Here is a 15,157-nt window from a genome sequence, read left to right as displayed (position 1 = left end):
TTAGTAATGTCACTAATTTCTAAGAAAACACTATCTTATGTCATGGAGAAAATGGAACATGTCTCAAAAATAATATGTTGACAAGTCCTAGCACTAAGAGAGTTGGTTCTTAATTATCAGAAAACTATTCTTTTTTCTTATCATGCCATGTAACTAGACACTGTTCACTTTTTGTCTTTGAAAGAGCCAGTGCAGGTACTGATAAAGGAAGTTTTAATAACTTTGGATTATGTAACATTTTACAATTTACTTTATGAAGTACTTCATTTTCATCTTTATGGATTATGCTGTAAATTCTCTGAATTCATGCTTCACTTATTTCCCCAAGTCTCAGCCTCCTTAAATTTTACATTATGATTTCTGAATGTGAGATCATTCACCTGAGGACTCTGTTCTCTAGCCTTTGGCTAAATTTGCCTTAAGTCCTTAAATTTCACTAGAAAAGTATCTCCCAAATTAATATCCCCAAAGCACTTAAGCCAAAAATTGATTTTATTCTACTTGCTGTTAAGTTACATAGATTATACTGCAAAATTAAACAGGGTTTTTAAATTATATGTATTACTAGAATTCCCTAACTAATATAAACTAGATTACCTCTTGCTTTACTCTGCCCATTGCCTCTTAACCACTTGCAAAGGAACACTCAAGCACTTCAATTTTAATAAATCTATTAACACAGAAAAAAAGGTGAATATACATTCATTTATCTCAATTTTTAGCTTTCTTTTTCAGAGTTTAAGCTATGAACATGAGGCGTGTTATTGTGAGGGTTTAATGATTTGTTAGTTTTCAAATGAAAACTCTTTGAGACCTTTTACAAATAAATGAAAATTTAAGCAGGAACAGAAGGAACACCAGATGGGAGTCTCTCAAGAGGTCTCCTCAGGGACATTACATGAAAGTGAGGTGAAATGGTATCAGGTGAGCACACTATTATAGAATTTCTGACTGAAATAATATTTTAATATAAAGAAAATCTGTGTAATCCATATCTGAATAAGCAGTATATTATACAAGTTACCAGTAATATATAAAAATATATAATTAAATATAAAATAATATAAAATAAGTAATATTAAATAATGTGAATAAGTAACATGTAATAATATATTATATAGCATATAATATATATTATAAAGTATATCTGATATGTAATATATATATAGCATATAACATACAGAATGGATTGTATATACCATAGAGCCACAACACTTTGAACTAGAACAGAATATTAAAAATAATGTAATCCAAGATCATCGTTTATAGATGAGTAGTTTGAGGCACATAAAGTATAAGTAATAGTCAACAATATAAATTACTCATATTTTTTTAGTAGACATGACTGAAAATCAAGTGTCCTCATTTTAAGCCTGATATATTTTCCACCAATCCAAGTTGTTTCTTGAAGGATCATAGAGATATGAATAAGATAAATATTTTTTCTCCATGTAGGTATATCTGTCAATCTACACTATCTTTGTTGTTGCTCCTCGAGGGGTTAGAGAGCATTACATTCTAGTTATCATGCTATAGATGGAGATGCTATAGATAAAGAGTGTGGCTTGAGTAACAAAAAGCTATAGAATGTGTTTACTATATATGTGCCTAAGATATGAACCTGTACATAGAATATTATGTTGATTTGTGGTTGGGATTCCAGTATTTCAGACTCAATACTAAAATGTCATAAAGCTGAATGGTATACAGTTTTCAAAGAAAAAAAATTTCAGAACCCTTCAATATTAACTTAAAAACAATTTTGGTAAAATTTTAATACTTTACTATGGAAATATAAAATCAGAGGAGTGATAGCAGAAATCAGAGTAGGAAGCCCTGGAGATTCCTTTCTCCCACATACACACGGATTGACCAACAATTCATATATCAATTTCCTTTGTGAGAAATAAGAAACTAATTGAAAGCTCCTTTACTTGGGGAAAGGTAAAATCAGACTTACTAAAACCAGGAGGTCGATTCTGGACACCTCTTAGTGAGATACTGCCTTGCCCTAGTGGTAGACAATCAAGAAGAGACCCTCTAGCTCCTAGCTTCATTCACAGGTATGCATGCCCAGTACTCTACATTTCCTTTTTTTAATTTTTAATTTTTTTTAATGTTTATTTATTTTTGAGAGAGAGAGACAGAGAGCAAGTGGGGTAGGAGCAGAGGTAGAGGGAGACACAGAATCGGAAGCAGGCTCCTGGTTCTGAGCTGTCAGCACTGAGCTGACTCGGGGCTTGAATCCACAAACTGTGTGATTATGACCTAAGCCAAAGTCGGACACTTAGCCAACTAACCCATCCAGATGCCCCAGTGCTCTGCATTTTCTAAAGACAGACCCTTGGCTTCTGTCTTGTCAGTCTTAGAGCTTTGGTGTCAGCACAGTCTAACCACTTTAGGGAGAATGGAGATGGCAGCCTTGGATGGTATATGCCATTAATCCTTCCCCTTGCTCAGTACAGAGTGGGTAGATTAAAAAAAAAAAAAACTTACCTCCCAATTACCCCCTGATGAAGGAAAGACTTGATATGGGCATTCAGCACTCCAACTTCTCTGAGGTTGCCTAAAGAACTAGCATCTGTGTCATCAATCTTGAATCTCTGATAGATCCAGCATAGCCTATCTGCCCAGGGGAGACTGAAAACAGTAGGTTGGGCTGGTAGATGCCAAAGTTCCTCCACTGACTCAGTGCAGAGCAAGCAGACAAAACCCAGAGCTTCCTACTTTTCTCTGGGAAGGGAAAGAGTTGGTAGAAGTTCCCAGAATTTCTGGCCAGGCTGATCGGGGGAGTCTTCTTCAGCATGAGGCAAGTCTATAAAGACTGGAAGAGGTACCTGGTTTTATTAATGTGCAGACACTAACACAGAGAGTCATGCAAAGTCAAGCAAAGATGTTCCAAAAAAAGGAACAAGACAAAACTCCAGAATATGACCCTAGTGAAGAAGAGTTATATCAACTACCTGACAGAGAGTTAAAATTAACTCTCAACAACATTTAAAGAACAGTGAATGAAGTGGTAATTTCAACAGATATATTAAATAAATTTTTAAAAAACTGTGAAACAAATAATGTTACTGAAGAACATAATAACTGCACTGAAACATTAAGTAAAAGGATTCAACAGGAGACTAGATTAACTGGAAGAAAGGATCAGTGAACTCAAATACAGTCAGAAATCATTCAGTCCGAGGGAAAAACAGAAAATAGAATAAAAAGAGTGAAGAAGCTTAAGGAAATTATAGGTAGCCATCTAGCTGGCAATATATGAATTACACAGTTCTGGAAAGAGGAAGGAGAGGGAGAGGGAGAGAGAGGGGGAGGGGAGAGTGAGGGGCAGGGAAAGGGAGAAAGACCAGGAAAGCATATACAAAGAAATAATGTCTAAAATCTTTCTAAATCTAGGCAAGGAAATGGACATCTAGAACTGAGAAGGCTAAAGTAATCCATAGTGAGACACATTGTGATCAAATTATTAAGTGAAAGACAATTTTGAAAGCAGCGAGAGAATGAGTTGTCATATACAACAGTACCCCCATAAAACTACAAGCAGATTTATCATCAGAAACCTTACAGGCTAGAAGGACTGGGATGATATATTCAAAGTGTTGAAAGAAAAAATAACTGTCAAGTAAGAATACCATATTCAACAAAACTCAATTAAAAATGAAGAAGATATTTTGTTTTTCCAGATAAAAGCTGAGGGAGTTCACTAGACCTGCCTTACAAGAAAAGCTAAGGGTACTTCTTCAAGTTGAAATGAAAAGACATTAAGCAACAACACAACATAACATAAGAAACTATGAAATTTGTTGGTAAAGGTAAATATATAAGTATATGCTGTGTTACTATAATGGTGGTGGAAGTTAGAATTTTAGTATAGAAGTTAAAAGACAGAAGTATTAAAAATAGCTATAAAAATGATGTTAAAAGATATTCAACATGAATAATTGTGATAACAATAACATGTGTGAAAGGGAGAAATCAATATGCACAGATTTTGTATATAATTGAACTTAGATTGTTATCAGCTTAAAATATTGTTATAGCTATAAGATAGTTTATGTAAACCACAAGGTAACCCTCCCCCCCACACACAGAGTACCCAAACACAGGATACCTATAGAAGTTACATAAAAGAAAAAAAGAATCAAAGCATATAACACAACAAATAAAAGCTTTTGAAATACAAACAAATAAACAAAACACAAAAGAAGACAACAAGAGAGCAAAAGATAGAAAAAGAACTATAACAGAAAGAAATAAGAAATGCAATTGTAAATTCTTCTCTATCAATAATCACTTTAACCGTCAATGAATTAAAAATCCTCATTCAAAACACAAAATTAACAACACAGAACTGATTTTTTTGAAAAGATAAAATTGACAAACCCTTAGCTAAACTAACAAAGAATACTCAAATAAATAAAATCAGAATTGAAAGAAGAGACATTAAAACTGATGCCACAGAAATAAAAAGGACACTAAGAGAATACTATTAGCATTATACACCAACAACCTGGATAACCTAGAAAAAATAAATAGATAAGCTCCTAGAAATATACTACCTATCAAAACTAAATCATAAATAAAAAGTCTGATGAACAAACAACTTATAAAATGACTGAATTTGTAATCAAAAGCCTTCCAAAAAGAAAATCCCAGGAAAATATTTGAAGAATATTCAAATTATTAAGATAACAGTAATAGTAACAGTATGATACTGATGTAAAGAGTTATGTAGAACAATGGACCAGAATAAGAGAACTCAGGAATAAATCCATACATATACAATTAACAGATCCTCAACAAGAATGCCCAGAATGCACAACTGGGAAAAGATGCTGTCTTCAACAAATGATGCTGGGAAAACTGGATATTCACATGTAAGCAAATAAAATTGGACCTTTACCTTACACCATAAACAAAAATTAATTAAAAATTAATTAAAAACTTAAACTTAAGACCTTAAACTCTAAAACTCCTAGAATAAAATATTAGGGAAAACAACATGACATTGGCTTTGACAATGATTTCATCGATGTGACACCAAAAACACAGGAATCAAAAGCAAAAAATAGGTAAGTAAGTGGATTACATCAACTAAAAAGCCTCTGTACAACAAAGGAAACAAACAGAATTAAAAGGCAATTTATAAAACAGGAGAAACTATTTGCAAACTATACATTTGTTAAGCGGTTAATCTCCCAAATACACATGGAACTCCAACAACTAAATAGTTAAGAAAGCTAATAACCCAAATTAAAAAATAAGGTACTTGAACAGACATTCTCCAAAGAAGACATACAATGGTCAATAGGTATATGAGAAAAATACTCAAAATCACTAATCATCAGGAAAATTACACACCAAAGCCATGAGATATCAAGATACTACCTTACACCTGTTAGGATTTATATATATATATAAATATATATATGTTTTATATATATGTATATGTATATACGTTTTGCATACATATGTATGTAAATGCATGTATGTAAATGTGTGTGTGTATGTAACAAATGCTGGTGAGACTGTAGAGAAATCAGAATGCTTGTGCATTGTTGGTGGGAACACAAAATGGTACAGCTGCTATGGAAAGTAGCATGAAGATTCCCTCCCAAATTAAAAATGAAACTACCATAAACCCTGCAATCTCACTTCTGGGTATTTATTCAAAACAATTAAAATCAAGATCTTGAAAAGACCTATATTCATAGATGCACTGTTCATGATAGCCATGATGGGTAAATAATCTAAATGTTCACTGACAAACCAATAGATAAAAAAGGAAATTCTGCAGTAACTGACAACATGGATGAAACAGAGGACATTAGGCTAAGTGAAGGAGCCCAGGCACGGAAAGACAAATATTGGATAATTCCACTTACATGAGGCAGTATATGTCTCCTTGTATTCAAGTATAAGAATTTCACCAGTGTGAATCCCTAAACAGAAAACTTTTGTTGTTTAGGAAATGAATATCTTCCACTTTACAGATGATACTAAGAGGACTTTCAATGCAGATTAAAAATGTACTGAACCATCTCACTGCAGGTGTGATTTTCATGCTTGTTATAATAGGAAGCAAATGTGCAGCTAGATTCTCCCCTTTTGCCCAGGGAAAACACTAGTTCTTAACAAAATGCTGACAATATTCCTTTATTCACCATCATGAGTTTAAATAGAGGTAGTCATTTTTCTTATAAGCTTATCACTGCTCTCCATGTCAGAAAACTAATACATGTTTTCTCAGCCCTTTTTTTTATAGATTGGGTTTTAGCAGGGTTGAACAACTTCCCTTTCTTGAAACTTGCTATTCTTCTGCATTCTATGATTACAGCACATTTTCCCAGTTGTGCCCTTTATTTCCTCCACCTCCTTTGCTGTTTGACACTTAATTACCTTCTTAGTCTTCTTCAGGGACTTTGTTCTGATTCTTCTTCTCTTTCTCCTCCCTCTCCCCTGAGGTTATCTCAACTGGTCACATGTACTTGTTTATTTTTTTCTATTCATTCATTTATTTTTAACTTTATTCATTTTGACAGGGAGAGGGGGCAGAGAGAGACAGAGAGAGATAAAATCCCAAACAGGCCCTGCACTGTCAGCATGGAGTCCAATGTGGGGCTTGAACTCACGATCCACAAGATAAATTCTGTTTTTAATATTAGTGATTGACTTGAATGTGAAAAAGAAGAACTAGCAACTTTACAGAACATATTTTATGTTATCAACTTTTGAAGAAAGAAAAAAGAATCCACTAAGGGATTAGCAATTTGCATAATTATCTTATTTCCTTTTATCTTTTGAATTTTTTTCTTTCATCTTTTGAAAACTTTTTCCCTGGTGTGTTTCAATTTATTTCTGACTGACTACCTAGTATTCATATAACATATTACCTGAGCTGAAACCAAGAGTTGGATGCTTAACTGAGCCCACAGGCACCCCTTATCTGGTTACATGAGTTTAAATACTATGTGCTATGGATTCCCTGAGTTATGAACACAAGTGTTACCTTGTTCACTCTTGCAAGCCTTACAGATACCTCATTTTGAAGTGTCCAAACTAATCGTATTGTCATTTCCCCCAAATTTGTTCTCCACAGTTTTTTCATCGTAGTAACGGGTCCCTCATTTTGTTGCTTAAGCTGCCAGAAGCCTTAGACTCATGCTTGATGTCTCCTTCTGACTTCCTCATAGGTTCATGAATGCAAACCTGCATGTATTTTTTTCCTACATTTTCTAATGAGGTAATTAGGGGGAGGTAGATACAATGGTAAATATAAGCCAGTGTTCTTGAGTAAATGGAACTATGATTAGATGTACAGAGAACTCTTCAAAACTAGAAGCAAACACAAATAGAGGAATTCAAAAGATTTTCTTAAAATTGGAAATGTACAGATTAAGAAAGGATCTGGAGCAAGGACAGACTCAGACACAGGCCCTCCCCAACTCCTGGCAGCATTTTGCTAGGATATCAAGAAAGAGAGGTAAGAGGATACAGACATGGGTCAGAGCAAAAAACGGAAGAGCAGTTGGTAGAGAAAGGAGGAACTGTGGGAGGAGAATCTGTCTTTTTGTTGAGTAGGAGCCAGTTTTCACGGTATAACTGACTGAGGTTCCATCCACAGCAGATTATTGCTTAAGAAAGGCAGGTCCTTGCATGGGAATAAATTAAAAGAGATTCTTATATGGACAAGAAATGAGAAATAATTCTCATGGGTCTTCACCTGATAATTTGTTGATTTGCTGTCAAATGCCACTGATACCAAATAGACAACCAAGGGCTTGCATGGCAGTCTTGCAGACAGGGCGAATGAATAAATGAGTGACTTAACACACAACCTCCAAAAGAAGCAATGGGTTTTGAAATGTTGAAACGCAACTCTTAGGTCTCTATTATTTTGCTTATGCTTATCAGAGATATCGGTTATGTATATGCTTACTTAAAAGATTTTTGCTTACTATAGAGTGATTTTCTTTTTAAGATCAAATGATCAGAAAACAAGGTCAAGGTCGAGATTGTTTTGTTTTGTTTTTCATCATTTACCCAACCCAAGAAGGCTGAGTGTGGCCATCTTTCGAAAATTTTTTTTCACTGGTGTGTTTCAATTTATTTCTGATTGATTACATAGTATTCATATAACAAGTATCTTGGAAGAGCTCAAAAAGGTTGACCAGCATCCTAATAGTCTATCATAAACAATTTAGTGAGGTGGCATTTCCTTTTTAGATTTATAATAAATTGTGATGAGTAATATAAGCTACCAAAATATTTTAGAAAGAGAAATAAAGATAACTGAGGTGATTTCTTTTCATCTATTCTTCAGGAATGAATCACAACTTCCAAAAGAGAATTCTCTCTTTATGTGTTAGATTATTAATTTAACAGTAACTTCTTTGGCTAAACGATTTTTATGGCAGATGATTGACAGCATTTTTTATAAAAGTGAATGGCTTTGTAGAAGATTAATTACTGAATAAGTAAATCAGTGTTTTAAACATACATAAAAGTAGGTAATACTTATTTGCTTTGTGAAACTCTCCTTATTTTCTTAAGGGATTCACTTAAAGTTTTAATAATTACTGGACTCCTCCATTATGTTAAATTAAAAATTAAAATGTATTTTTAGATTTTTAAATCAATCATTGTTATCAACTGAGAGTATGTGTCCCCCTAAAATTTACATTAAAATCCTAGACCCCAATAAATTGGTATTAGGAGGTGGAGGTCTTTGGGAGGTGATGAGGTCATCGAGGTAGAACCTTCATGAGTGGGATTAGTGCCCTTACAAAAGAGATCCTAGAGAACTCTCTCACTCTTTCTGCTAACATGAGGACACAGTTAGAAGACGGCTGTCTATGAACCAGAAAATGGGTCCTCATCAGACTCTACGCTGCCAGGACCATGATGTTGGACTTCTCAACCTTTATAACTATGAAAAATTAATGTTTATTGTTTAAGCCACCTATTCTATGGTATTTTTTGTTTAGCAGACCAAATGGATTGTTAGTCACTGATTCTTCAAAAATTCCTGTCCTATATAAGAGTGCATGCTATCATAAATTCGGTTTTTAATATTAATTAGAATGATTGAGTTGAATGTGAAAAAGAACATCATTACAGAACACATTTTATGTTATCAACTTTTGCAGAAAACAATCCACTGAAGGTTTAATAATAATATCTCTTTGTATAATTATCTTATTTCCTTTTATATACAGCAAAGAGAAAAGTTGGTAACACTGTAACTTGGTTTGTACTTGTTAAAGAAGTAAGGCCTGGTGTCCTTAAGCAACTTAGAACCAAGGCAGGAGCACAGGCACTGAAAAATATAAAACAATGAATGCACTACTAAGGAAAGTGTTTTCCTACACCAGAGAGGGGACATTTACTCTTGGACTTTGGAAGTTATCATCATTTACATCATTTACAGTCCTCAGGGGACACAGTTTTTCACATTTCAGGCACAAAATTGAAAGTGCCTAACTGTTTGCTTCTCTCCTCCCTACTGAGCTCTGTGTGTTTTTGTTAAAGGAAGCATTAAACAACCTGTCAGCATATACATGTTGGATTATGGGCTCTGATTACATGGAGGGGCTCTGGCCAGTACAAAAAGACATTGCTGGAAACTTAGAGGCAAGAGAATAAGTGTAACTTAACACTTACTGACTTGGAGACTCAACTATAGTTCTCTTTATTAGTGTTTAATACTGCAGACCTGTTGTTTTTAATTTTCTGAGTACTGACAACCCACTGTGCTTAAACAGCAGCTCTTAATCAGAACACAATAATTAGATAGTTAGAACCTGCATGATACTTAGATATTCAAAGGGCTGTACTGCACAGAAACAAGTTCACAAGGCTGTTTCTGTTTTCTGTTTCATATTATTTCTCTTTAAGTATTATCATATGGATACATTTTATATTTTGCTTGTATCAATCATTCAGTACATAGTAATATAAGTGAATGTCACACATATCACACTCAAGTACTATGACAGAATAACAGTTTAAGAATAAAAATTCAATAAGGGACTAACATAAAAAATTTCAAATACAGAAATACAGCATATTTAAGAAGGAGGGAAAACCTGCTTAGTTGGCAGTCCCTTTAATTTCCAGGTAATTTCACTGGTCTATACCCTGAAACATCTCTAAATGTGATTGTGACAAATGTCCAGTTGTTCTACATCACAGGATGAGAATCAAGTTTTTACTGACAGAATCCCTTAGTTAATGCTAATCCTTTCTAACAAAGGTTTGGGTGAAAAACTCTTTAGAATATAGTCAGTTACTATTGTCTATTTCTGTTTTATCTATATCTATTCTTCTACAGATATTTATCTATATCTATTATCTATATCTATTTTTTCTAAACTCTACTTTGACACTCTGTCCTCCTCTGGATAACTACCTTTCTCTTTTTATTAACAAGCTCCTAGAAAAAATAATAAAATATCTTTCTTCTTCCATTCCATTTATTCTTCCTCAAAAAGTTACAATATTTTTTCTTCCTGTTCTTACTGTTCTTCTGAAACTGCTGGTCGACCTTTTGTAGCTTTGGTGATGAACATATACTCCTTTTGGAAACTCTGTGGGTTTGGTGACATTTTCCTCCTCGTTCTATTACCAATTTCTTTACCCTTTAACCATTTTGGGAGCCTCTTCTTCTTTAGCCCAGTCTTTGCTGATCCCCAGTCGTTAATCCTCTCTTCTCTCATTCTGAAAAATCAATCCAACCAGGGATGTGGCTACCATTATCACCTGTATAAAGCTTCCCATAGCCATGTAGTCAGAATCTCTTAAAAACTCAAGGCCCGTATTTCAAATGACTTACTCTATATCACAATGTCCCATTGATAGGATGATATGCAGCAGGAATGAACTGATGCAATAGATTAACGAATGAGTGGTCATGGCAAACCAGCTGGTAATATTTGAAAATTATCTCTACCCAAAGTTAATGCATATACAAATATGAACTTGACATTTTTATAAATAATCTTGTGATCCCCATCTAATGTAAGACACTATAAATTCTCTACTTACATAAGCCAAATTGATCATTCAAATGCCAATGTTTCTTTTTTTTTCCCCTATAACTATTACAAGCTCAATAGCTTTCATAGTCATGCTCTCACCCTTACTGTCACAACACCATTTCTTGTTTGATTAGTCCTGTTATAACTTTATCAATTCTTGACCTGTAGTCTAAACCCCTCCAATGCTGTACTTCAGGTGCTTTAGAGTAAAAACTACATAAGATCACTACTTGTTCAAATTTCTTACATGGCTCCTATCGGCACTAGTATAAAAACAGATAATACTTTATATTTTGTACAGGATCCAGGTGTTCAGGCTCCTGCTCACTTTTCCAACATCAAGTCTTCCTTCTGTTCAGTTCACATCAAACTCCATGCCTCCACAATTAGTGAGTTATTTCTACTCCCACTCTCTCTCTAGTAGGTCTTTCCATTACCTAAGCCCGTGTGTGTGTGTGTGTGTGTGTGTGTGTGTGTGTGTGTGTGTGTGAATGACAGACATTTTGTCTGCCTGGAATGACAGGCTACATATTATTTACCTAGTAGGTACTTGACCATCCCTCACATCTATGTCTTACTACAAACTCCCTTCTTCCCCCAGGGAGACTAGGAAGCTTTATTTTCTATTTTTCTATATAGCGCCTATCTCCTCAGTAGAGTAATAGCTCCTTGAGTCTTGAGAGCTTGCAGTTAATTAATTTATGCCCACAGATTTTAAATTCTATGTGAGAACTCATCTTTTACTTGGGAAATATATATAAATCTGTGAAATAAGAGTCCAATCCACATACAAATGACTAAAGATTAATTTATGTAAATGTTTGGAATCCTATCATCCATTCTTTAATTTACATTTACAAGCTATTTTTTGAGCACCTACTATGTGACAGAAACTGTCCTTGCCTTGAGGTATAAAAAGGTAAAAAAAAAAAAAAAACTTTCTACTCTTATAGAGCTTATAGTCTTGTTATTTCTAGGGATAAGTCAATGAAGTACATTGCTGTAGAAAATGTCACAAAACTATAACGAAGTAAAGCTGAATTTAAAATAATGTCTGCATGCTTAGAGATAAAGAATTCCCTTATTTCACTGAAGGCATATGTGTCATATCAACTATGCAAGTGATTTTTGTTCTTTACGTATATTTGCTTTGAAGTTTTTTAGCTTACCTAGAGTAGATTTATACCCAATTTATATTACTTGTGAGGCTTTGAAATAATAGCATTTTAGATCTACAATATTTTAAACATAGTATGTTCAAATATGTAAACTACAATAGTAAATACAGTAACATAAAAGATTCATAAGTGTAATAAGCTATTGGTACGCTTAACAAGCAACCTTAAATTGTGAAAGTAATTCTCTGTAATAACGTAAAATGGAGCCAATAATCGATAGCATTTAAGTCAGCATGCAAGCTCTTATCCAAAAATATAGGTTAATAATGAAGACAATAAGCTAATTATCTAAATGGAAATTTAAAGAGCGAGTTGGCATATCCACAAACCTCTGCAGAAAACATTTTTACATTTTAATAACCCAATATGAAGTGGAAACTGGGAATGGTCTTCTAATTCCATTTCTTGAATCAGATTTGTGGTGTGTTCTTGAGCTGACCCACTCATATATCCAGTGAAATCACTAGCATAGGAGTAAACAAAAGCCCATATGCAAAAGCCCATAATCAAGTATGATGCACATGCATAGCCATAAGGTGGGAACACAGTCGGATAACCAAAGCAAGTCTGTACAGTGAGAACAGCACACTTTAGTGTACTTCAGGAGGAGGTCTTAGTAGAAATGTTCATACTCTATTTTGAAACCATGAAGGCAGCTCCACTAACCAGGAAACTTTTATAAAATTTTCCAATTTTTTTTCATAAAATGACATAATATATTTTAATATATCAACAGAAATACCTGGTTTGTCCCATGAGAATACGGAAATCCACCAATAAACACAGATCCTGATTCTAGCAAGGGTTTTCCAGATGTGTGATTGAGAGATTCACTTGCTTTCACAGTCTTTCCTAGAAGAGTCAGTGCAGCTCGACACGGATCAAATTCTTGCCTGCAACCATTTAGGAAAAAGAAATATGGTTTTAGCATGTGGTGTATAAACATTTGTCTGACCAATTAATTAAGCTATTAACAAAAGAAGAAAGATTTAAGTAAACAGATAATCTCACCATAAAGCCAACAAAGCCAGAAGTAGATCAATCTGTTCTAAATTAGAAACCCTTAATGTTTTAAGTACGTGAATGCAAATGCAAAGTTAAATTTTGACAAAACAACAAATTGTGGCAATCACTTATTGAAATAAATAAATCCTGATAATAAACAGAACATTCTCATCAGTGTCTAAAATGACATTAAGAACATAATATTCTACTTCAGTTTTTTACATTGTTTAATTTTCTGTGTGAGTGAAAACTATTGAAAATAATTGGGTTTAAATATGGTTATCAAGTGTACAATATATCTTTGACTACAGGAGTGAATGTGTGTATGTTCCCAGGCACTCTATTTTATTGGTCTATGTTTCTACCCCTGTACCAATATCACACTGAAATACTCATACTTTTTATTAAGTCCAGATATTTGCAGTGGAAATCCTCTTACTTTGTTCATCTTTTTGAATTGAGATTATCAAAATATCTTCTCCTTTTTTTGTCTTTATTATAATGAATTATGCTGGTTTTTAAATATTTGAATGCATTCCTGATATAAATCTACTTGGTCGTAGATGTATGTTGATTTTATATAACACTGGATTCACTTTTCTATATATTGAAGAATATATATTATATATATATGTTATATATATATATATATTAGAGTGATTGGCCTCAGACCTCCTCTCTTGTATTGCTCTTATAAAATTTTTGTGTCAAAATTATGCTGTCCTTATATTATTTCAGAAAGTTTATGTAATACTGATGTTATCTCTAGTTTTCATTATTTGTTGAATTCACTAGTACAGCCCACTGGACTTGGGGTTTTCACTGAGGAAGTTACTAAGTAAGGATTCAATGTATTTAATTAATGCAGATATCTATGCATTATCATGTCCATTTTATTAAATTCTATTTTTATAGAAACATTTTCATTTAACCTGAATTTTCAAAATTATTGGCATATTTTATTTACCTAAAATATTGGCACAAAATATATTTATGCCAAATATTATTGCCAATAAAAATATAATTGGTGTTGGGAATCTAACAATGTCTCTCTTGTAATATTGGCTGTTTGTACCTTTTCTCATTTTATTTGTTTTGTAGCTCAATCTTGGTAGAGAGTGGCAAATTTCTAAGAACACACTTTTGGCATTGTTGGTAGTTGCTATCCTATGTTGTTTTCTTTTTTTTTTTTTTATTAAAATTTTTTTTAATGTTTTATTTATTTCTAGGAGAGAGAGAGAGAGAGACAGCATGAGCAGGGGAGGGTCAGAGAGAGAGGGAGTCACAGACTGAAACAGGTTCCAGGCTCTGAGCTGGCAGTCAGCACAGAGCCCGACGCGGGGCCCGAACCCACGAACCGTGAGATCATGACCTAAGCGAAAGTCGGACGCTTAACCGACTAAGCCACCCAGGCTCCCCTATCCTATGTTGTTTTCTACTCCATTAGCTTTTGTTCTTATTTTTATTATTTTCTTCTTTTCACTTTCTTTGGGCTTAATTTACTCTCCTACGTCTAGGCTGTTTAATATAAGCTCTCAAGACTGTATTTTCTAAGAATAAATTTACCTATATACAAAAAGTTCTTCCTCATCATCTATTGAAAATATTTTCTAATTTCTTTTGTGATTTGTTGTTTTTTGTGTTGTTTTGTTGTTTGTGATGTTGTTTTGGCCCAAATTTTACTCAGAACTGTACAGAGACTTCTTGGTTATTTTTTATATTATAAAATATTATAAAAGCACAAATTAAGCTTAATCAAAGAATATTCTGTTTCCTTCTAATTCTTGAAATTTATTCACTTAAGCTGCATAGCCCGGCATATGGTCAATTTTAGTAATGTTCTCATGACCCCAAAAAGTCTCTTCTGTATATGTGAATACAAATACACACACACACACACACACACACACACACACGAGTTTACAC

The 15,157-nt window shown here is 33.7% G+C and overlaps 1 protein-coding gene across 1 annotated transcript in view; it reads right to left on the bottom strand.

Annotated features, from left to right (window-relative positions):
* The window catches only part of LOC120224556 (protein eyes shut homolog), a 428,677-nt gene extending 415,561 nt beyond the window's left edge, over positions 1–13,116 (bottom strand). Inside the window, exon 1 of the mRNA XM_039222821.1 lies at positions 12,969–13,116. The gene's annotated coding sequence lies outside the window, so the exon portion shown is untranslated. The remainder of the gene's footprint in view (positions 1–12,968) is intronic.
* Positions 13,117–15,157: the final 2,041 nt, after the last annotated feature.

This window comes from Hyaena hyaena, unplaced genomic scaffold (assembly GCF_003009895.1).
Source record: "Hyaena hyaena isolate Hyena2069 unplaced genomic scaffold, ASM300989v1 scaffold_1191, whole genome shotgun sequence".
NCBI classification, from domain to species: Eukaryota; Metazoa; Chordata; class Mammalia; order Carnivora; family Hyaenidae; genus Hyaena; species Hyaena hyaena.
This window is presented reverse-complemented; position numbering and strand designations above follow the sequence as displayed.